At 43.9% G+C, this 20,241-nt stretch overlaps 1 protein-coding gene across 5 annotated transcripts in view; it reads right to left on the bottom strand.

The window, feature by feature from the left end:
• MAD1L1 (mitotic arrest deficient 1 like 1) overlaps positions 1-20,241 on the bottom strand; it is an 841,854-nt gene that overhangs the window by 354,200 nt on the left and 467,413 nt on the right. The window contains exon 17 of one of the 5 annotated variants that reach the window (XR_003852571.1): positions 16,857-17,039. The exons of the other annotated variants lie outside the window; for them this stretch is intronic. The gene's annotated coding sequence lies outside the window, so the exon portion shown is untranslated. The remainder of the gene's footprint in view (positions 1-16,856; positions 17,040-20,241) is intronic. 5 annotated transcript variants of the gene reach the window in all.

Below are 20,241 nucleotides of genomic sequence, written 5' to 3'. Positions count from 1 at the left end.
TACCCAATTAAAAAATTCCCTTTGAAAACTGCTCCCCTTCTGCATGAGCAGTTTTACTGCATGGAAAAAAGGGGCAGAGTTAGGTCGCAGTGGGGGGGGGGGGGGGGGGTGGGGGATAAAGCATGCATGGGGATTTCATTTTCACATCTCTGGGTGTAACGTCTCTTATGCGTCAGCGCAGGAGTAAGATACGCAGGTATCAAAGTACCCACATTCCCCACTTACTGCGTATTTTCAAAGGGACACTCTCCATGGGCTGCTTCTCTTTCGAAATTAAGTTGCAGTTCCTCGGGCATGCAAACTCTCTGGTGGCCTTCTCTCTCTGACCTGATCTTGCTGTTTAGGGTCAATATGTGAAGTTGTTCAGATACACAGACTTACTCAGTGGCAGATATGTGAAGTCTATTTTATATATATATATATATATATATATATATATACACATATATATATACACACACACACATACAACAGAGATATATTATATTCCCTTTTCTCAAATGGAATTTGAGAAAAGGGATTCCGCCTCTTGTCCAACAGCCTGACTTGAATTATGCCAGCAATTATGTAAATAAATAACGTTCCAGCAATTATGTAAGGAAATATACGCTAACTCATGTTACAAGTTACCACGAGGACGGCTCCTTGCCCCTCACATATTCTCTTGTATATTGCACTTTATCTTCGTTCCCCCTTTCTTTTTCCTACTCCCAGTTAAGGCACCCTTGTTATAATGTAACTTTATTCTCCTTCAAACTGTCTCTTGTTGCTTGGTTGGTTATAGTTACTGCCTAGTTCAATGTAAACCGAGTTGATTTGATTTGTATCAAGAAAGTCGGTATATAAAAGCCTTTAATAAATAAATAAATAAATAAATAAAATAAATGAGAAGGGGAACCTTCAAAAATCCACCAAGATGAATTAATTTCTCTACCAATGAAAGGTCTCAGGCATGGTGCTTCCTCCTTCTGATAAGTTCGACCAGCATTTTTTTTCATCAACTTCTGCTCTGGCTTTAGCCAATTAACAGATATTTGATGCCACCAGCTATTTGCATCTGAACTCTGTCACTTTCAGCTTTTCATCCCATTCATTAGTCTCATTAGATTGAACCAAGGACTGATTGCCAGAACCTCCTCTACTGCTCTTTATCTTGCATCCAGATCATACTACATTCTTGTGCCTAGTATTTATTTGATACAAAACATCCTCACTTTGACAGGTGGGCATGGACGGCTGGAATCTTAAGTCAAAACAGCGGTCACTAGGATCCCTTGCCTTCTCTCTCCTTGCCACTCATTGCGGATCTCTGATGCACAAACCTACTGGATGTACTCAAAGGAAATGTATCACTGTGAGTTGGAGGGAAGTTTAGGACATTAGAACAGTCCACTGAATATAACTGTGTGTGTGATGTGTGAGAGACTGAGAGGTGCATTATTTTAGTTTAATGAGAGTGCCCTTGCTACGGGGTCAGTTTTATTAATGTGAATACATAAAGAATGTAGTCTAACTCTTCTTTCTCCGTCCTTTAAATCCAAGTTAAAAAAAAAATGCTTCTTTCATCTTGCTTTTCACTACATTTCCGTAAACAGATTTTTCTGTATCATCTTGATTTTGTCATGCAATCATTTATTGTAAAACTCCCTGGACATGGTTGACATTTAAATAGTGAACATAAAGCGCAGGCTTGTGTGTATGTGATGCGGTGCAATGGAACCCAGAACCCAATTGTCGTCATCTCGAAAACCACAAAGATGGAGTGTGGGCATAAAAACAGACTACAAAACTGTTTTCAATCTGTAAACTATAGGGAAAACCCTGGAAGAATCATCCATTGAAAGAGGAAGCTAGACTGTGTGTGTGTGTTGGGCTAATTCAAAATAGAGAGCCCAGGAAATAGTAAGAAATAGGAGCAGAACGTGTGATAGTGTGTGAGAGGCAGCAAGAAAAAGAGCTAGAGACAGAGAATATCCACATAGGAGTTTATGCATTCAGGAAACCTGCCCATGTCCCAGTCTGCAGCGGTACAGGAAAGCACTACACCTCTACAGGTTCCCTACTCATTAGGAAATATATTTTAATTAAACTTAAGTCAGAAATTAAAAAATATTTTAAGAATACAATGGGTCAAAACAAAAAAGCTGACATGACTTTTTGTTAGTCTCTCTTCATATTAGACAGACACTTTTTTTTGTTCGCATTTGCTTTCCCTTTCTGCATTACAGACAGAAAGAGAAATCCACCTCTGAGAGAGAAAGGGAACTGAGAACAGTTGGGTGCGCGGCTGCAGGATGAGGAACCTCACACATCAATGGAGACCCTACTGACAAACTGAGCCAATCCGCAGCTTTCTCATGGCATGTGCATATCACACTTACAAGCAAAACCAGACTTTTAACCTGGCATTAAATATAACCCCTGCCACTTTCACTGAGCTAATGGGGACCAGCGATTTTACCTGCCTCGCTTGAGGGCAGAAAATGGCCCAGCCCACTACCGGTCTAATGAAAGGTCAACCCATTAGAAGGCATCTATTTGCAGATTGAAAAGCTTACGTCTTCCCAGTTAAATTGCTGCCTGTGCATTAGAATTACAGTAATTAAAGTCACATCATGCTCGGAACGGCGCCAATCACGGTGGTCGCTACTGAGCCACCCACAATCCCTGGTGCCAGTCGCCCAGGCAGCCCGCTCCATTAACTCCAGGGAATGAGTTGTCATTTGCAAGGAGAAGCACACTACTTCGTGTTGTCAAACCACCATCAAGCAAGTCACAGGTGAAGAATAAATACTTTCAGAACAAGCCCAATTACACCATTTACATTTCATTACGAAACCTGCTTAATTTGCTGATGGGCTTTTCCACACTCTTCTGCTTAATAAACAGCATTTCCGATGAATTAATAGGCCCTACAGAACACACTAATTACCCACCCCCCAAACCAAAACTTTGTAAACTGCCATTTTAATTGAAGTGGTCTGACGAATGTTTAATTATCATCTGGTAGTTCTGAAGTTAATGTGTTTCACCCACGATAAAGGTTATGCACAGCTCATACAAAGACAGATATGCAATGAGAGACTTCAGGCCCCCAAGTTGAATGAAGCTCGAGGGAAGATGGCCGAGAACAGACGCTGAATATAATTACAGTCCTGACGTAGGCTTTACCATGGCAACTGAGATACGACAGACTGCTCCCCGAAGATGTGTCCTGCTCAGAAAGACTACAGCAGTGGAATGCAGAGGGGTGTCCAGTGCAATATCAGCACTTGCTCGGGAAGGGGTGAGTTACACTGATGCCATTCTCTGCTTTCTGAAGCAATGGGGGTTTTAAAGGGATGTTTACTGACAAACTGTGTGCTAGAACAGTAAAAAGATAACTCCCAGTCATGGTAAGTTCAGGGCCAATGCAAGGGTATTACAGGCCGTAGGCGACTCTTACAGCCTTGCGCCCCTCACCCATATGCTCTAATTAAAAAATTATTATGCATGTATAATAGATTTTACTGAAAAGTGACATTCTGAGCTCAACGTATCACTTACAACATGTATATTATATTTATGTGCACTGCTGTGGTGTCAACCAGAAAACCCTGCAAAAAAGACACTTAGAGGCTGATATTCAAAAACCATTTAGACGGATAACTGAATAATTATTCGTGTAAATGACTTACCCGCAATATTAAATGGCTTATAAGGTGGAGGCGAACCAGGGAGGAGCAGAGTTAGCTAACTCCGGTATTCTTGCTGTGTCATAGGGCTGAATATGCTGCTCAATATCCTGGTTAAGTTAGCCAGGTAAGTGTATCCGGCTAACTTTAGACCAGCCTTAGCTGCTCCGTGGCTGAATATGCACCCCTTAGAGACCACATGATATCAGGCTTATTGTTAAGCATGTTGGATATGGGCTTGGCCCTTAGAAACAATGAGTAAACTGAATTACAATTACAATATAACGAACCTCCCATAGTAAAATAGCGCTGTCAGCACTCAAACAATAACAATCCTATTCAGGGAAAAGCAACACTGCAAATATTACACCAGGCCCTAAAATACCAACACACCTCCTATTAGGAAAACAGAACAAGCCAAGCTGCGAAAGATCCTTGCACAGAAACAATATGTTAGCAGAATATCTTACCTCAGTCATATAAGCAAAACAGTAAGGGGGGGATATTTACCCCCCAAGATCAGGTCTAGTAGTGTGTCTGTGGATAAATCCAGGACTGGGTATGGTTTGTTCATGTGATACTGTATGTATATATATATATTTATTTATTGAGTTTTATATACTGTCATTCGGTTTCGCCATCACAACTGTTTACAAGTTTCGACGGGTGAGGTGTTAAGAGGTTAACAAAGTGAACAAAGTGTTCCATCAAGTGGCAACACTTAGCTTGAATGTCAATATGTGAAGTTGTTGACTGCCAGCGTTTCATCTCCTCAGGCTGCACCAGGGAATCTTAAACACGACAACAAGCACTAAAGATGGACCATCCAAAATACTCAATGTTCCTTAAAAATCAACATGGGAGGACACTTTGTAATCACTTTGATCACTTTTTGTAATCACATATGATTCACAGTATTAGAACTTATTATAAGGAGCCTTTTTTAGGACTAATGATTATATGTACAATCATTTTAAGGGCCTATCTGTTTTACAAATGAGAATTGTCTTTAAAGCCAATGAGCTACTGACAACATCTGGAGTCCTTTTTCCTCCTTTTCACATATTTTGAATCTTCATTCAGTTTTGGTTGGGCCTTTTTTCTGGATGTTTTTTTTGCAAGATAATTCTATTGAATACACAAAACAGGACAAAAAGCCTAGAAAACAAAACTCGTATAAAATCATGAGGTGGCTTGGAAAATGCGAACGTTCATAGCAAAATAACGCAAACAAAAAGACGGATCTTTGCAAAAGGCTTCTTTTCTCTTTGAGAACAGGAGCCTGAGAAAACAAAAGGAAGTTTAATATCAGCTTCACACCCTTTCGGTATAAAAAAATAAACAAACAAATTAATAAATATAGAACGTGAAGACTGTGAAGTGAGTCAGGCTTCAGGAACTTCTGCTACACAATGAGATGGTGCCCAAAGGCAAATCTGAAAGCACCAATGTACCAAGTTTAGCAGGAAACAAATGTCACTCTGTGTCTCACACACACATAGATCTACTTGAGAACAGTTCCAGTCTCATTTCCACTGCATACGTTTATACCGCTAGGAGATAACATTGGCCATATTCTGCGCCAGAAGGCTTTCAACAGCTTTTTCCCAACAAGACAAGCAGGAAACACCAAGCACCAAATGCGGTAACACAACTTTTTAATTTTTTTTTTTTTTTTTGACGATTTGAGATGTTTTGCCAGAAAAAAACAAAACTGCTAGCATTAAAGAATTAAGAATTTTTTTATCTGCTCATCAACAATGCTTGGGTCTTGCAGCACAACAATCTTCTCTGCTATACCCAAGGGGAATGACCATAGCCTTCATCTCCTAAAAAAAGAAAACATGATTCAGACCCAAGAACTTTCTTCTTTCTTAATGCAAGAAGAAATGCAGCTTGGATAGCGTGCTACACAAATATCTGGATATGCCATTTTCTTCTATGGGTGTATTTTAATGGGTTGGTTTTTCACTCTACTCTCTCTTTTTAAAATTTCTAGTTCTACACAGTCTGCACTGGAAACAAAAGTTCTCTATTAAGGCATAAAACAGGTACAATACAGGGAAAGGCGCTGAAAGCTTCCCCAAGCTATGCTGCCACTGAGTCACTGGGGAGTAGAGACTGGATGTTGTCTGTATGCCCTTGGACAAGCTTTGTCTGAGGGGGGGGGGCAGCAGCAGCTCTGACTGGGCTCACGAGGCAGAGAGGATCGGTGGCCTCTCTTTTCCAACCTCTGAAGAGGATTCAATGGGAGTTCCCAAGCTGGGTTCCTGAGTCCAAGGTAGAAGTAAGAAAGGGAGGACTGGCAAAGAAGCCGATACCGCCCCTTAGCGAGTAACTTTGGGAACAAGAGGAGGATTCACCGTCACTCTTTAGGGAATAGAAAGTCGGGCACCTTTTGAAAAGTACGAAGAGATTCCCGTGTTTTTGTGGCCTAAGGAATGCATCTGCCTTTAAGCCAGTCTTGAGATTCATTTCCCGTTTTGATTATTTTTGTAATCTGGACTGTGTCTATTTTGTCTACCTGCTGAACTTTTGATTTGTACTCTAATAATATGAATCCTGTGAAATGTATGAGTGGGTAGGGGAACGCAATTTATTTATTTATTTATTTGTGATAATGTGACCTCATATGTAGTGCCCGAAAGCTACAAAGCTCATGCGAACTTTCAATGGCAAAAGCCTTTTTTTAATCATTGGTCACTATGAGCTGTTTTTTAGGAACGCTTCCTTGACAGAAGTTGTGCCATCTGTATGCACTTATTTATGGGAACGCTTCCGTGCTTGAAGCTGTATCGAAGTGTACTTATCTTACAGCATTTTCACGTTAGAGAGCCTTAATATGATGCTGGGTGAATCCGATGTATATACCGAAACTCAGTGTTTCGGAGAGAGCCCTCTTCTTCAGGGGGTTGGATGCCAATGCTGCCGGCTCAATAGATGCACGAGAAACACTCTTATATGGCTGCGCATTTAGCGTCTCAATGTGGCTTTCCACGATGCTGATAAACAGTCTGTCGCTTTGCCGTGAGTCGTCTGTCAGTAAACTCTGTTTTTGTTGGGAACACACCACTTTGTGTGTGGACTAGTTTATTTTAGAGAGTGATCTCCCTTTAAGGCCCCATCCACAGAACTGGCATGTCTCCAACCATGCAACGAGTGGATCAGAGCACAGGACTTCAAAATATTTTCCCCATTTTAAGGGGTTGAGGGGGTTTAAATATATTAGCGTGGTGGATGTGAGTTAGAGCTCTGTAAATAATCTTTTTTCTTAATATACTGCAACAAGGATTGGGTAGTCTATTTAAAAAAATGAAGATTTTTAAGTGGCAGTTACTTCATAGACCCATTCAACACGGACTTGAAGTAGAGAACAGGAAAGGGGAGTGAATGAGAAAGACTGCGTCCGACAGAGAAGTCAGACAGATGCTGCAAGTTAAGAAAATATTCTAATTTCATATGAATGCTTTCTATGACAGCTTTACCTGGGAAAATTCATGGTTTCCTTTCCAATGCAACAGTCCCATCCAGAAACAGTGAAAATGTGTAATTTTATACAGTAATCTTGTAGAAAAGAGTACAATAATCTCTAAAAGCAAATAACTCAACAAGAGATGACTAGAAGCACTAAGCTCTGAAAACAGAAAAGTCTGTGTGGGGAAGGCCATCAAGTATTCTCCCATTTCTCTATGTCTCAGCACTCATTCCAGGCCTCAGTTAAAAACAGAAAAAGTGCACACTGTGATCTCATACACATTAGATTAGAAAAGCAGGTGCAATTTGATCAATTCAGCAGGAGATGCTCTCTGCATTAACCTGTATACACACAGGGCATTCACTGACCAATACCATTTGCTGGACTTTTAACATCATACAGCTAAGAACTGATATCACTCCCCCAAATCACAGCAGGTGAAGTAGACATTTTTGAGAAAATGTTAATAAAATCTCCCTGTGATCTCTCTGCATCACTTCATCATTCTTCCTTTGATTCTCTGGTATGGTATTTGCATTTTCAGGAACTGCGGAATAGCATTACAAATGCTCCTTGAGATAAAGATGGCATCTGCCCAGGACACTGTGTACTGGAAGCTACCTTCTACCTCAGTTCTGTGCAAAACAGTCTAAGCTGGGCTGTGTTCTAAGAGCTTATTGATTTGACAGCTGGCAACAAGCTGCTGAACAGGAGATGTTCTCTCCACTAATCTGTATTGAATCTTTTTTTTTTTTTTGCCAAATAATCTACCACAGTGCTACAGATCCCTCCGGTGTTCTTTTGTGTTTGTTACTCTGCTTTTGATGGCATATATATATATATATATATATAAATATATATATGAACCCTATAGCAGGAGCAGGATACTGCTGCTAAATGCATCCAGATGTTTTAATTGTTTTGAGTTGTGGCTTCTGGTCTTCCTCTCCTTCCATAAGGCAGGCTGCCGGGCCGAGTCAGGGGAACGCCTATTTTCAGAGTCTGCTCCACTGATGTGAAACACTTTTGCCTGACGTTTGTAAAGCTGAGAAACAACTGAAAGCTCTTCTCTTCACACCGGAAGCTGCCGATGGCATTGGATGACGTAGGATTATTACACTGTTATGGCAGGTCTCTGAGCTGTTCTGATGGATCTTTTTGGAGTTCAGTGTGACTCAGGCACATGATTATGTAGCTTTAGATCTCATCTTTGCCAAACCACCTCTGTTCAAGGTTTTTTGTTTTTTTTTAATGTTTTCTGTTTTTATTGTTTTTAAGGATATAGTTTTGCCAGCTACATAGAACTTTGGATTGGTGGGTTATAAGCTTTTTAAAATAAATAAATAAATAGATAAATAGTTGGGATTTACGTTACATCTTCATAACCGCATACCACATCCCTCTCCTTCCAAGATGAAACACCTCTAATCGTATCTACCATAGCACTACTGAAAAAGAATCCAAAACACCAGTCTGGAAACGGAGGCCTCTTGTGATGTACAGGATGGTATATTTAATACTAATATTACAGGGTACAGAGACTAATCCTGTTAGTAGCTAACCATGTGTTAATCACACAGCCTTCTTGGAAAAAGCTCTTCCATAAACTTTGATGTGAACTAATTAAATCTGCACAGTTAATCATCGGCTGCTGCCTGGATGGGCTTCAGAGTCCAGAAGCTAAGGAGATATGGTTGCTAAAGCAGAAGCTACACGTACTCAATGGCACTTCCTGTCCACACTATTAAGACCAGATTTTTTCCTCAACATGGTGAATGTAACAGTTCATTCTAGCACAAGGTACATGGATTAAAAATGGCCTGGTTTAGATACTAATGTTAATAACACAAGGCTTCCAGTCCTGCTAGTCACCCTACTCATAGCCACATCTCTTTGTGAGCTGAACTTATAAGGAAGTCCAATATATTTCAGACCTCGGTTTCACTCAAATTGATTATACTGATGTGGGGTCTGTCAAGTGTTCTGATTTACAGAATTCATCAACAATTTATATCCCCCCCCCCCCCCCCAAATCTCTGAGTTCATTTCCTGGAAGAGGCTCAAAGGCATTTGTGACACTGCCCACTATAAACAAGAACTGAGAAAGTTAAGCAGGAGATGTGGCCAAATGGTTTGAGTGGTGGGCTACAATTCAGAAAGTCCTGGCTGATGAGTTCAAGCCTCCCCCTCTGCCACCAATGCTGTGTGCGATCTTGGGAAAAGTCATTTTATCCCCTTGTGCCCTGAGTTTAGAATTCCTGTCTTTGACCTTGGTTTAATCTTCACATTGGCCCTCCTTGAATTACTGTTTGCAGATATAATTTGGTTAAAAGCACAGTACGCACACACAGCAAGAACAAGTCTTTCCTTCTCTGTTAGATGATTTGCTAGATTTTGGGGGGTCAAGAGGGAAAGGGAAAAGAATAAGCCCATGCAATGAATTCAAGTCACTGAAAGCTTTTTTTTTTTTTTTAATGCTATGCTACAGGTCGATACAGTAAGGCCGCGTTAGAAAGAGTGTGACAGTGCCGGGCGCACCCTCGTTTGCCTCACGCACAGTTCTGTTCACATACCTCTCGATACTCTATTTAAATTGCTTGCAAATGCAAGCCGCGTCTGCGAAGTGTTAGGCGAAGCGTCAGGCCCGCGCAACCCATTTTACTGTATAGGCACTTAATACAGCGCCTATACAGTATCCTGGGTGCGCTGGTACCTGTCATTTCAACTGACATTTGAAATGACAGGTACCAGGAAGTGGATGGTTCCCCCCCTCCAGAAGCAAGGCGCAGGGCGAAAATTAAAACAAAAGGCAATAAAGTGTAAAAAAAGTAAACTTACTGGCGGGAGCCGGCGGGCGCGCGTTCGAGGCAGGAGCGAGTTCATCGAGGCGGGAGCCGGCAGGCGCGCGTGCTGTCATTGAGGCGGGAGCCGGCGGGCGCGTGTTCATCCAGGTGGCGGCGGGAGCCGGCGGGCGCGTGTTCATCCAGGCGGCGGTGGCGGGAGCCGGCAGGCGCGCGTTCATCCATGCGGCGGCGGGCGCACGTTCATCCAGGTGGCGGCGGGAGCCGGCGGGCGCGTTTATCCAGGCGGCGGCGGGAGCTGGCGGGCGGGTGGGCGCGCGTTCATCCAGGCGGCGGCGGGAGCCGGCGGGCGTGCGTTCATCCAGGCGGAGGGAGCCGGCGGTGAAAACGGCCTCCAGCAGCCCCCGCCGGCAGTGAATGAATGCACGCCTGTGTACACCTGTGCAATTTCGGCACTCAAGGCGTGACGTCACGACGCTTGACGTCACGGCATGTGACGTCAGCGTTTGCTAATGCACTGCCTTGCGCACCGAAATTGCACGGGTGTACACAGGCGTGCATTCATTCACTGCCGGCGGGGGCTGCTGGAGGCCGCTTTTGCTGCCGGCTACCTCCGCCTGGATGAATGCGCTCCCGCCGCCGCAGCCTGGATGAACGCACGCCCGCTGGCTCCTGCCGCCGCCTGGATGAACGCGCTCCTGCCGCCGCCGCCTGGATGAACGCGAGCCCACCCATCCGCCGGTTCCCGCCGCCTGGATGAACGCGCGCCCGCTGGCTCCCACCGCCTGGATGAACGCGCGCCCGCCGGATGACCGCACGCCCGCCCGTGTGGAGATGGGGGATTCGGAAAGTGACATCCAAGGTATTTATAACAACTTTACCAACAACTTGTTTTAAGTTCATTTAAGGAATCGCATGTGTAGTGCAATGATTCACAATATCATGTAAAAAATAAAAAAGGGGGAGGGGGCTAGCCGACAATAATAAAATAGATATGGACAGTAAATAAGAGATTAAAAGCTGCCCTTTCATATATTTAATGGTTTAAAGGTTTTTAGGTTTTCTTTTGAGGGAAAGTTTGCCGTCTACCCTTAACCCTTGCCTCTAACGCAGGGGTAGGGGTAGGCGGTAAGTTAGCAGGTTAAACGCGGGGCAAAATGGCAGGGTAAAATAGCAATAGTCGGGGTGCGCGTTACTGTATGGGAGGGAATAGCTAATTCGATCATTTACATCTGATATACATGCCGCGGGCGGAAGGGGTTACCCGGGGATTTAAAGAGGCGGTAAGAATGGGTTAAAGGGGATAGTGTATCGCGGGTTGGACTAACGCGGCCGAAAAGTGAGTAGAAAGCGGGTTAGAAGCAGGGTAACCGCGGCCGCACTTTACTGTATTGAGCGCTAGGTAGTAGATGAGGTCTAAAATTTCAGAAGGTGATAGACTAACACCAATTAAAGAAAACAATGATTAAAGGATGTGGTCAAACAAGCATGGGACAGATATGAAATCTGGGTTCCGAGGGTCTACATTACTTCAACTCAGATTGGAATCTTGCTCTGGGGGTAATTTTGTTAATGCCCACACTGGTATAAAGTTTGTGGGGACTTTCCCCCTTGAAAATTATTCATCCAAAACCACCTCTACATATTTACATCTGCTAATTTATGCACACATTCTTTTTTTGGGGGGGAGGGGGATGCCAAACTATACGGGTAATTCCATGCACCTTCCTGAACCCGCCTGGAAGAATGCACTGGTGATCAATTGTAAAAGCCCATTTCTGTGGTTAAAACACTATTTTACCGGTGGAAACTGCTTTAAACATTACCCTCTATGTCACTCATGTATCTGGGATCAAAAAACCTCTTCCTTCATCAACCCCTTATTATTCCAAGGACCTTTGCATATGAGGAGTACACAAACATGGCAGGCGGCCCTAACTCAGTGTTCTCCTGAAAACCTAACAAATTGCCTTATGAGAGAGAGTATCAGGCAGCATAATTAACTTCCGGTGTAGGTTTGCTGGGAAGAGGAGGATGCTCTTCTAGCAAACAGATGCTGAGAGACTGCAAACAGTCACACAGTGACTCCCCATCCCCCCTCTTCCAAAGGTTTCTATAGAGTTTACATCAGACAGGCAATCAGGGAACCGCTTCCAGCAAAATTCACAGCAATGCACCACTGTGATATGCTGCAGTCAAAATAACTTTCATGATGTATTGTATAAATAAGTCAATGGAAGAAAACAGAACACTTAGCCAAAGTCCCTTCCTCCATTTCTGATTCAGTTCCAGTCATGCCCTAGATTTGCTCAGTATAATTGAAATCTGTTTCTTTCTTCCCTTGCTCCTTGTAATCTCCCAAAATACCTATGACATAATTGAAAAATTTGACAAGCTTAAATGCAATCATGTTCTAAAATGGGTTATGTCATTAATCTTATAACCAATGATGAGTAATTTAATTAGGGTGAATTAATGGGTTAAAATGGTCAATTAGCACCATTGTTGCTTATGTGCCGAGGGGAGCTGAAAAATTGCTTTACTCTTAGCAGTTACAAGTACTGTCAATACAGACCATCTTCCTTTTCACTCAGTCTTCTCTCTTCTCCATCAATCAGCCTCACCACCTCTGATACCTGAAATTTTTTAACTGCCAAGACTGTCATTTAATCTGACTTTTGGATAGTTGGCTTCTTCAGTCACCACCAATAAAACTACCTAAATTGGTATTAGAACTGGATATTCAGAATGAGTTGCTGCCAAACTCTATTGCTTTGAGAAGAGGCTACTGTAGTACCAACACATACCTTTGGAAGTTGCTTGCAGTTTTGCTGGAAGGGAAGGAGGAATGGAACGGAAGGAAAAGGAAAGGAGCTGTTCAGGAGTTTCTACAGAATCTCCGATGGTGAATTTTAAGCAGCCCAGGCTTCAAAAGGTGGATTCCCCTTCAGATGTCAACAAGTGATCAGAATGGACCCATGATAGTGATCCACTCTAGTGGGCAGTCATTGTTCCGGTGACATACACAGAATATCATCTTTGGGTTACTTCTTCCTCCGCGTCGACCTGTCACAAAAATTTCCGCATGGAAAAATTCTGTTAAAGGTTCTAGAATTTTGACTAGCACACTGAGCATGCTCAGCATGCCACTATCCGCACATCCACGCAGGGTCCACCTTCAGTCTCATAACATAGAGTTCATGAGTGAAAAAATAAAATAAAATGCAGGAGAACCCAACTCCATGGGGTGGCGGGCGGGTTTCCTGAGGACTAACATCCTGCTGTCTTAGGAGAACACCTGTTACAGATAAGCAACTCTGCTTTCTCCTAGGACAAGCAGGATGTTAGTCCTCACACATGGGTGAATCCCTAGCTACAGGCTGCTCCCTAAAACAAGGGGACAAACACAAACCTAACCAGGTGCCAACGGGCACAACACTGGTGCTGTTGGTAACAGAGGAAGACAGCCTGAACCCGAAAAAGGGCCTTAAGCAGGAAGAGTTGGGTTTAGAGCTGAAAGAGATTCCTGAGGACGGACTGGCCGAATCTACTGTGGCGATGGCCAACCCTATCCAGACAGTAGTGAGAAGCGAACGTGTGGAGAGAACTCCACGTCGCAGCCTTGAAAATCTCCTTCATAGGAACTACTCTCAAGTGGGCCACTGAAGTTGCCATGGCTCTGACAGAAGAGCCTTGACATGACCCCCGAGCTGCAGTCCCACCTGCGTATAACAGAAAGAGATGCAATCTGCTATTCAACTGGACAGTGTCTGCTTACCAATGACAACTCCCAATCTATTCCTGTCAAAAGACATGCATAGTTGCATGGATTGCCTATGACCTTCTGGCCACTCCAGAGAGAAAGCTAAAGCCCTCTTACAATCCAGACTTTCAAGGCCCGCTCACCTTGATTGCGAGTGAAGCTTGGGAAAGAAGATAGGCAGGATGACTAACTGGTTAAGATGGAACTCCGTCACCACCTTGGGCAGGAACTTAGGGTGCGTGTGTAGAACCACCCGGTCATGAAAGAACTTTGTATATGGAGGGTAAGTCACCAATGCCTGAAGCTCACTGACACTGCAAGCTGAAGTGACTGCCACCAAAAAGATGACCTTCCAGGTCAGGTATTTCAGGTCACAGGAGCTCAGCGGCTCAAAAGGAGCCTTCATCAGCTGAGCCAACACCACAATGAGGTCCCAAGACACAGCGGGAGGCTTCAACTGAAGCAAGTCTTGCATAAACTGTCCCACTAATGGCTGCATGGAGATGGGTGAACCATCTACACCTTGGTGGTATGCTCCAATCGCACTCAAATGCACCTGAGCAGAGTTTGTTTTCAAACCAGCCTCCAACCAGTGGAAGAGGTAATCAAGAAGTTTGTGAGTGGAGTAAGAAAAGGGATCCAGGCCATGCTGCTCACACCACACTGAAAACCTCCTCCACTTCAGCCCATAAGACTTCCTAGTGGAAGGCTTTCTGGAAGCCACCAGGAACCGAGACACATCATCTGAGAGGTCAAGGGTCCGCAGAATCAACCTCTTAACATCCAGGCCATGAGAGATAGGGCCTGGAGGTTGGGATGCCGCAGCCTGCCTTGATCCTGAGTGATGAGGTCTGGGGAATTCCCCAGGCTGATTGGTTCCCAGAGGGAGAGATCCCATAGGAGTGGGAACCAGACTTGCCTTGGCCATTGAGAAACTATGAGGATCATAGCCTCCCAGTCCTGGCAAAGCTTCAAGAACGTCCTCGTCACTAAAGGGATCGGAGGATACACATAGAGAAGTCCCTGGCACCAGTTGTGGGCAAAGGCATCTGAGACTGGACTGCCATCTGGCTGGTACAGGGAGCAGAACTGAGCCACCTTGTTGTTGTAAGAGGATGCGAACAGGTCCACATCCGGGATTCCACAGAGACAAAACATCCGATCTGCCACCACCTGGTTCAGGGACCACTCATGGGGCTTGAAGGCTCGACTCAACTAGTCCACTAACACGTTCTCCATTCTGACCAAATACATGGTTTGGCGTTCCATCCTCTGGAACAGGGCCCAGGACCAGATCTGGACTATTTCCTGACACAGGAGGAACGATCTCATGCCTCCCTGCTTGTTGATATACCATTTCGCGACCTGGTTGTCTGTCTGGATCAGGACCACCTTGCTGGCCAGCCGATCTCTGAAAGCTCAGAGAATGTACCTGATTGCCTGGAGCTCCAGGAAGTTGATCTGGCATTGTGCTTCCTGGGTGAACCACAGTCCTTAGGTGCAAAGCCTTTCCACATGGGCCCCCCACCCCAGGTTGGATGCATCCGTGGTGAGGACAACCTGAGCAGGGGGGAGACTGAAACGATACCCCTGGCACCGGAGCTAGCTGAGTCGGGTGGATGCCGAGGATGACATTGAGATGCTCCAACAGCGGCTCCAGCAGAGACTCCGCGGCCACTGGCACCAATGGAGGCACCGGCTTGATGCCCCGCAGGGCCCGATCCACTGCCAGCTGCACCCTACGCTCCAACTCCTCCTCAAAGGTCGCTGACACCAGGACTGGCTAAGAGGGAGGAGGGGTGGCTTGATCCTCCTCGGAGCCTCGAATCAATGGGGACTGCCCTGGAGCCCTGGCATTGATGGAGGGTGTAACTTCCTCACCTCGGGGACGCTTTGGAGGCATTGCGGCTAGAGCCGGTGCTAGCCCGAGCCTGGCTCCGTACGTTGACAGCAACCAGTGTCAATACTTTCGTAATTTCCTGTGGTGCTCAGTCCGGTCTTTCCCCATCGCTGAGGCAATATTGCTCATGAAAATGTTGAAAAGAACACCGCGGTCCAAGGACTGATCCCTTTAGCACACCACTAGTAACCCCCCCCCCCCCCCCTTTCCTTGGAGTGAACTCTATTTACCACCACCCTTTGTCGCCTCTCCAGCATGGAGACTAAAATATTTGTCACCAGTAGGTTATTGTTGAAAAGTTAAATCAGAAAGGGCGATTCAACTTCCACTGTAGTCAATTTTTTAGACTTAATCAGCATAATAAGGCATTTACTTAACTTAGAAAGAATGCTGTATGTTGGAACAGCACAAGAGATTTAAGTTTGGGACCTGATAGATGCTGTAGGCGGACACTTTATGCTGTAAAATGACTGGTTTATGATTACACTGTCACCTTGGGGTATGTTTCCATCTTAACTACCCTGCTAACAGGAGCCTACTATAGCTGTCAGCTACAGAAATCTACCAAGCAGAGGTGAGGAAGGCAAGGTAGGTGAAGGAATATTAAAAGAATACAAGAACTACCCATCTTCTGTCCAAGCACTGCTCCAATCTAACAAGACAAAAATATACTTGCAAGGGTAACTCAATGAATCCACAGAATGAAAACAATTTTTTTGTTTGGAATTTCCACAAATACATTGCACTAAATGTGTAACAAGAAATCACAAAACCAATACAAGGTGACAAACTCAAAGTAGGAAAAATGTAACACATGAAATCTGGGAACTCCCCTCACTGACCAGCAAAATGTCCACAATACAGGGGAGAAAGGAAAAGGTAAAAAAAAAAAAAAAATGAACAAAGCCCAATCAATCAAATAAACACTGACATTAATAACCATTGCCACATTTCACTTCCAATATCTCATCAGAGCCCTTCGTTCCTGTTCACTACCTCACCATGTTTGATCTACCCAAAAATGTTCCAAATGTATGGTCCCAAAGAAACAGTGTACAATACATTTACAGGGGAGTAGTAGGAAACAATAAAGTGGTACCTACCACCAGGACCCCTGGGTCTCCCATGATTCCGCGGCTGCCGGAAGGGCTGCGGGAGACTGGGGCCGCAGAGGTGGGAGCCGAGCCTTAGATCTGTGGGGGCTGTCAGTTTTAAAGAAAGACAATGACCCTATATTTCTCACCTGTGCAATCCTGGCTTCTTAACAGCATAGGGGGCTCCAAAGGCCTTGAGCTTCCCCTCTGCAGCCGGACCATGAGCGTCACACTTTGAACCGCACAGCACTACAGGATCCCTGTCCCTTGGCAGAAGAGGAGGAGGACCCGGTATGAAGGGGCTGCATTGCCACTATGCTCCTACTGTGAAACTGATGGGAGGGTGGAGTGAAGGGTTGGGGCAGGGAGGGAGAATAAAGAACCAAAACAAATGAACAGAAATGTCAGAAAATACATTTTACAAAGTTAAAATAAAAGGTATTTCTTAATATGCAAATATACGCAAAATTACGCACGTTTACCACGTAAGTGCTGCTGAATCGTGAAAAATCTGTAACAGGAAAGTGAGGCACTGCCTAATGCAATCATTCACTGGTGTAACTGGAGAAACAGTTTCCTCCTGGGTTTATGCGGCCCGTGCCACATCCGTAACGTCTTTATTTCTTTATTGTCTGAATTTCTCAGTTACGTGCGAGGTCAGCTCTGTGCGCATGGGCCGAGCCCCTGCAGAGGAGAGCACGTGGAGTTAAATGACTTCTGAAGCCAGAAGGCGTCAGGGCTTGGCTTTCTTTTCCAGGTCTTTTCATGGCGGGTTGTGTTACTGAGTCCTCTGGGGCCTTTAATATCCCCCTTTCTCGTATAATGATTTCTGGCTGATTTTCCAGCTATTGTATTCACCTTTTCTGTCTATTTCACTCCGAAGCCACATCAAGAAAGCTCAATGACTTCTATTTAAGTTTCGGTACGCAATGTTCTCAATGCTTTGGAGATGCTAGCAGGATTTATAATTATACAGTATAAGGTACATTGCAGGAGGCAGCAGTAAGCAGAACTTGGCTGCTGGCTACATTCACTAGGCCATCAATCTGGCCCCCAACTCCTAAGGGCCAGATGTACCACAGGTCTGCTTCTATTTTGTGTGTATGGGGAGAAAATGCTTAGTACACAAAGCCTCAATATGTTAGAAGATATATTCACAAGATGTGTCTAGTGAGATGCTGCAGTGTGTTTTTAAAAAGACCTCATAGATTATTGGGACTGAAAGTGAACATTTGTTTCTACCATTAGCCAGACATAGACATAATCCATGTTACAATCATACAGAACACTAGAAAAGCTATTGAGGATTCTTCAATGCATTAGGCTGATATGCAGGCTACTGAGAAATATAAGCATCAAAATCTATTCAGCATACTCATGCAAATATGTCATACACAAATGTCTTCATTCAGACAAAAGATATAGTCTAAACAGGATTAATAGTTTTCAAGAGATATTTTTCACTTCTGACTGCATAACTATGCTCATGTGCCAACTTCATTAGCATCCTCTATCATAATGTGCAAAGACTGAAGACAATCTATATCGCACACAAACAAGTACTCTTCAACAAAGTGTATAAATAAGTAAATACTTTTCGCATAGAACATGCTTGTGAAGAGGTACAGTAGGTAGGAAAGACTCTCAGAACACCTAAAGGGACCAGCTTCAAGTATCTAATCTGATCCAATTTAAGGGAATCCTGGGAACAGGTCATTTCCCTAGGGAAAGGAATAAAAGTACAGGCCCAGGAGAGAACAAGAGGCCCTGGATAAGAGGAAAAAGCAGAAAACGGTACACTAAGACTGTGTGAGTTTGAATGTCATAACTCAGAGAAGCTGCTGAGGTAAGCAGGCTTTCTTTTCTGCTGATTTTGTTTCTATAAAATAATGAAGCATTTTGTATGAGAAAAGGCCAGAGTTGAGACTCTTTCTGTCCTCGTACACTCTTCCTAAACCAAGGGCTGCTCCCACAGTATCATACTGCTATGCTTATTAACGTTTCCAAGTTAAAACTGAAAGAAAAACAAGGTAGCTCTCTGCTAGAGCTTCAGACCCATACTTCTAGGGCCAAGAGTTCAAGAATCTCCATGGACCTGGCCCATACATTGATCTTTAACCAATAAGCCTGATACTTTTGATGCAACTCTGACATTGCTCTCTGCTTCAACAGCAAGGGGAATTAGATTCAGACAGCCAACGAGGGTCCTAACTTTTAAAGTCTCTGAAACTGATAAGCATAGGGGGTAACCAGCATGGCGTAACAGATACTACCATAAGCTTGCTGGGCAGACTGGATGGACCATTTGGTCCTTTTCTACCATCATTTCTATGTTTCTATGTAAAAATACATAATTCCCCTTGAAAATGTTTGTGATATCATACAGATGTTACAAAAAATGAACTGAAACACACCCTAACCCCAATAAACCTCCTCCCCATTTAACAGCAGCTAAAAGTCTCTGAAAGCTTTGCATTTCCTAGAAAATTATTATAAGCCTTGGGTAGCATGGCATCACTCACTACGTGAGACTTGTGGACAAATCAGAAAACCACTACCAAATATATTACAAAAGCTGAGATAAAAGCCTCATTTTAAACTGGGAATATTAAAGCCTGACCCTCTGTCTATTTTCTCCTGTGTTTCACTCTGTTCCCTCTTCCTTGACCACCATAGTTATTGCTCTGCAAGAAGGCTAAAGAATGGAGTCTTCCCAGGTTGTTCTCTGATGACTTAAATCTCAAGGCCGTTCTCGGGATGATTTTACAAGCCCACTCACCTGGGGTGAATTGTCTCTATGAAAAATGCCCTCTTGCACTCCGGTCATAAGCACATGAGGGGCTTCCACTGCTGAATTGAGGAGAGGTGTTCCCTGGGGTGGGTTTGGGGCAGAGTTGAGAAAATGATGCCTGTGGGCATCAAATCTACGCATGTTATTTTCCTAGCAAAAATCTGCCCACAGAAAAATTAGTTGCAAAGTGTGTGCTTCATTTGTACCTGGAGGGGGGTAATTTTCAAAGGGAAGTATGTACTTTCCCTTTGAAACAGAGATGATAAGGTTGACTTTGTATGTAGGTGGGCTGTTTGAAAATCCCCCTTCCATAAGAAAGAAGGGTCAGCATTGTTATTTTAGACTGCAAAGAAAAACCACAAAAGGCACAAAACGAAGGTCCAAACCGCAGTTACCTCTTTACTCCTATAGAAAGGCCAAAACTCCACTGGCTGCTGTTGAATGCTTAAAAAAAAAAGAATCAATGAATATAAATTCTGCAATACTAGAAACACAAGTAAACCACAGTCTTAACCTTTGGGGAAAGTTGCCAAACTACAAGAACACAGATGCAATCTTGTGGAAGACAAAAAAAAATTCTCCCCTGCAAACAGAACATGAAGCATATTTTATAGCTTCAATCCTCCAGTTAACTGAAGAACAATTTTGTATCAAGGAGCTCTCACTTACTCTGTTTCATTTGGTTAAACTCTGTTTAAAATAAAATGTGTCAAGGGGCTCCTGACAGCCCCCTCCAGTACATG

This window comes from Rhinatrema bivittatum, chromosome 14 (assembly GCF_901001135.1).
Source record: "Rhinatrema bivittatum chromosome 14, aRhiBiv1.1, whole genome shotgun sequence".
NCBI classification, from domain to species: domain Eukaryota; kingdom Metazoa; phylum Chordata; class Amphibia; order Gymnophiona; family Rhinatrematidae; genus Rhinatrema; species Rhinatrema bivittatum.
Note: the sequence above shows the minus strand (reverse complement) of the source record. Positions and strands in the feature narration are given on the sequence as shown.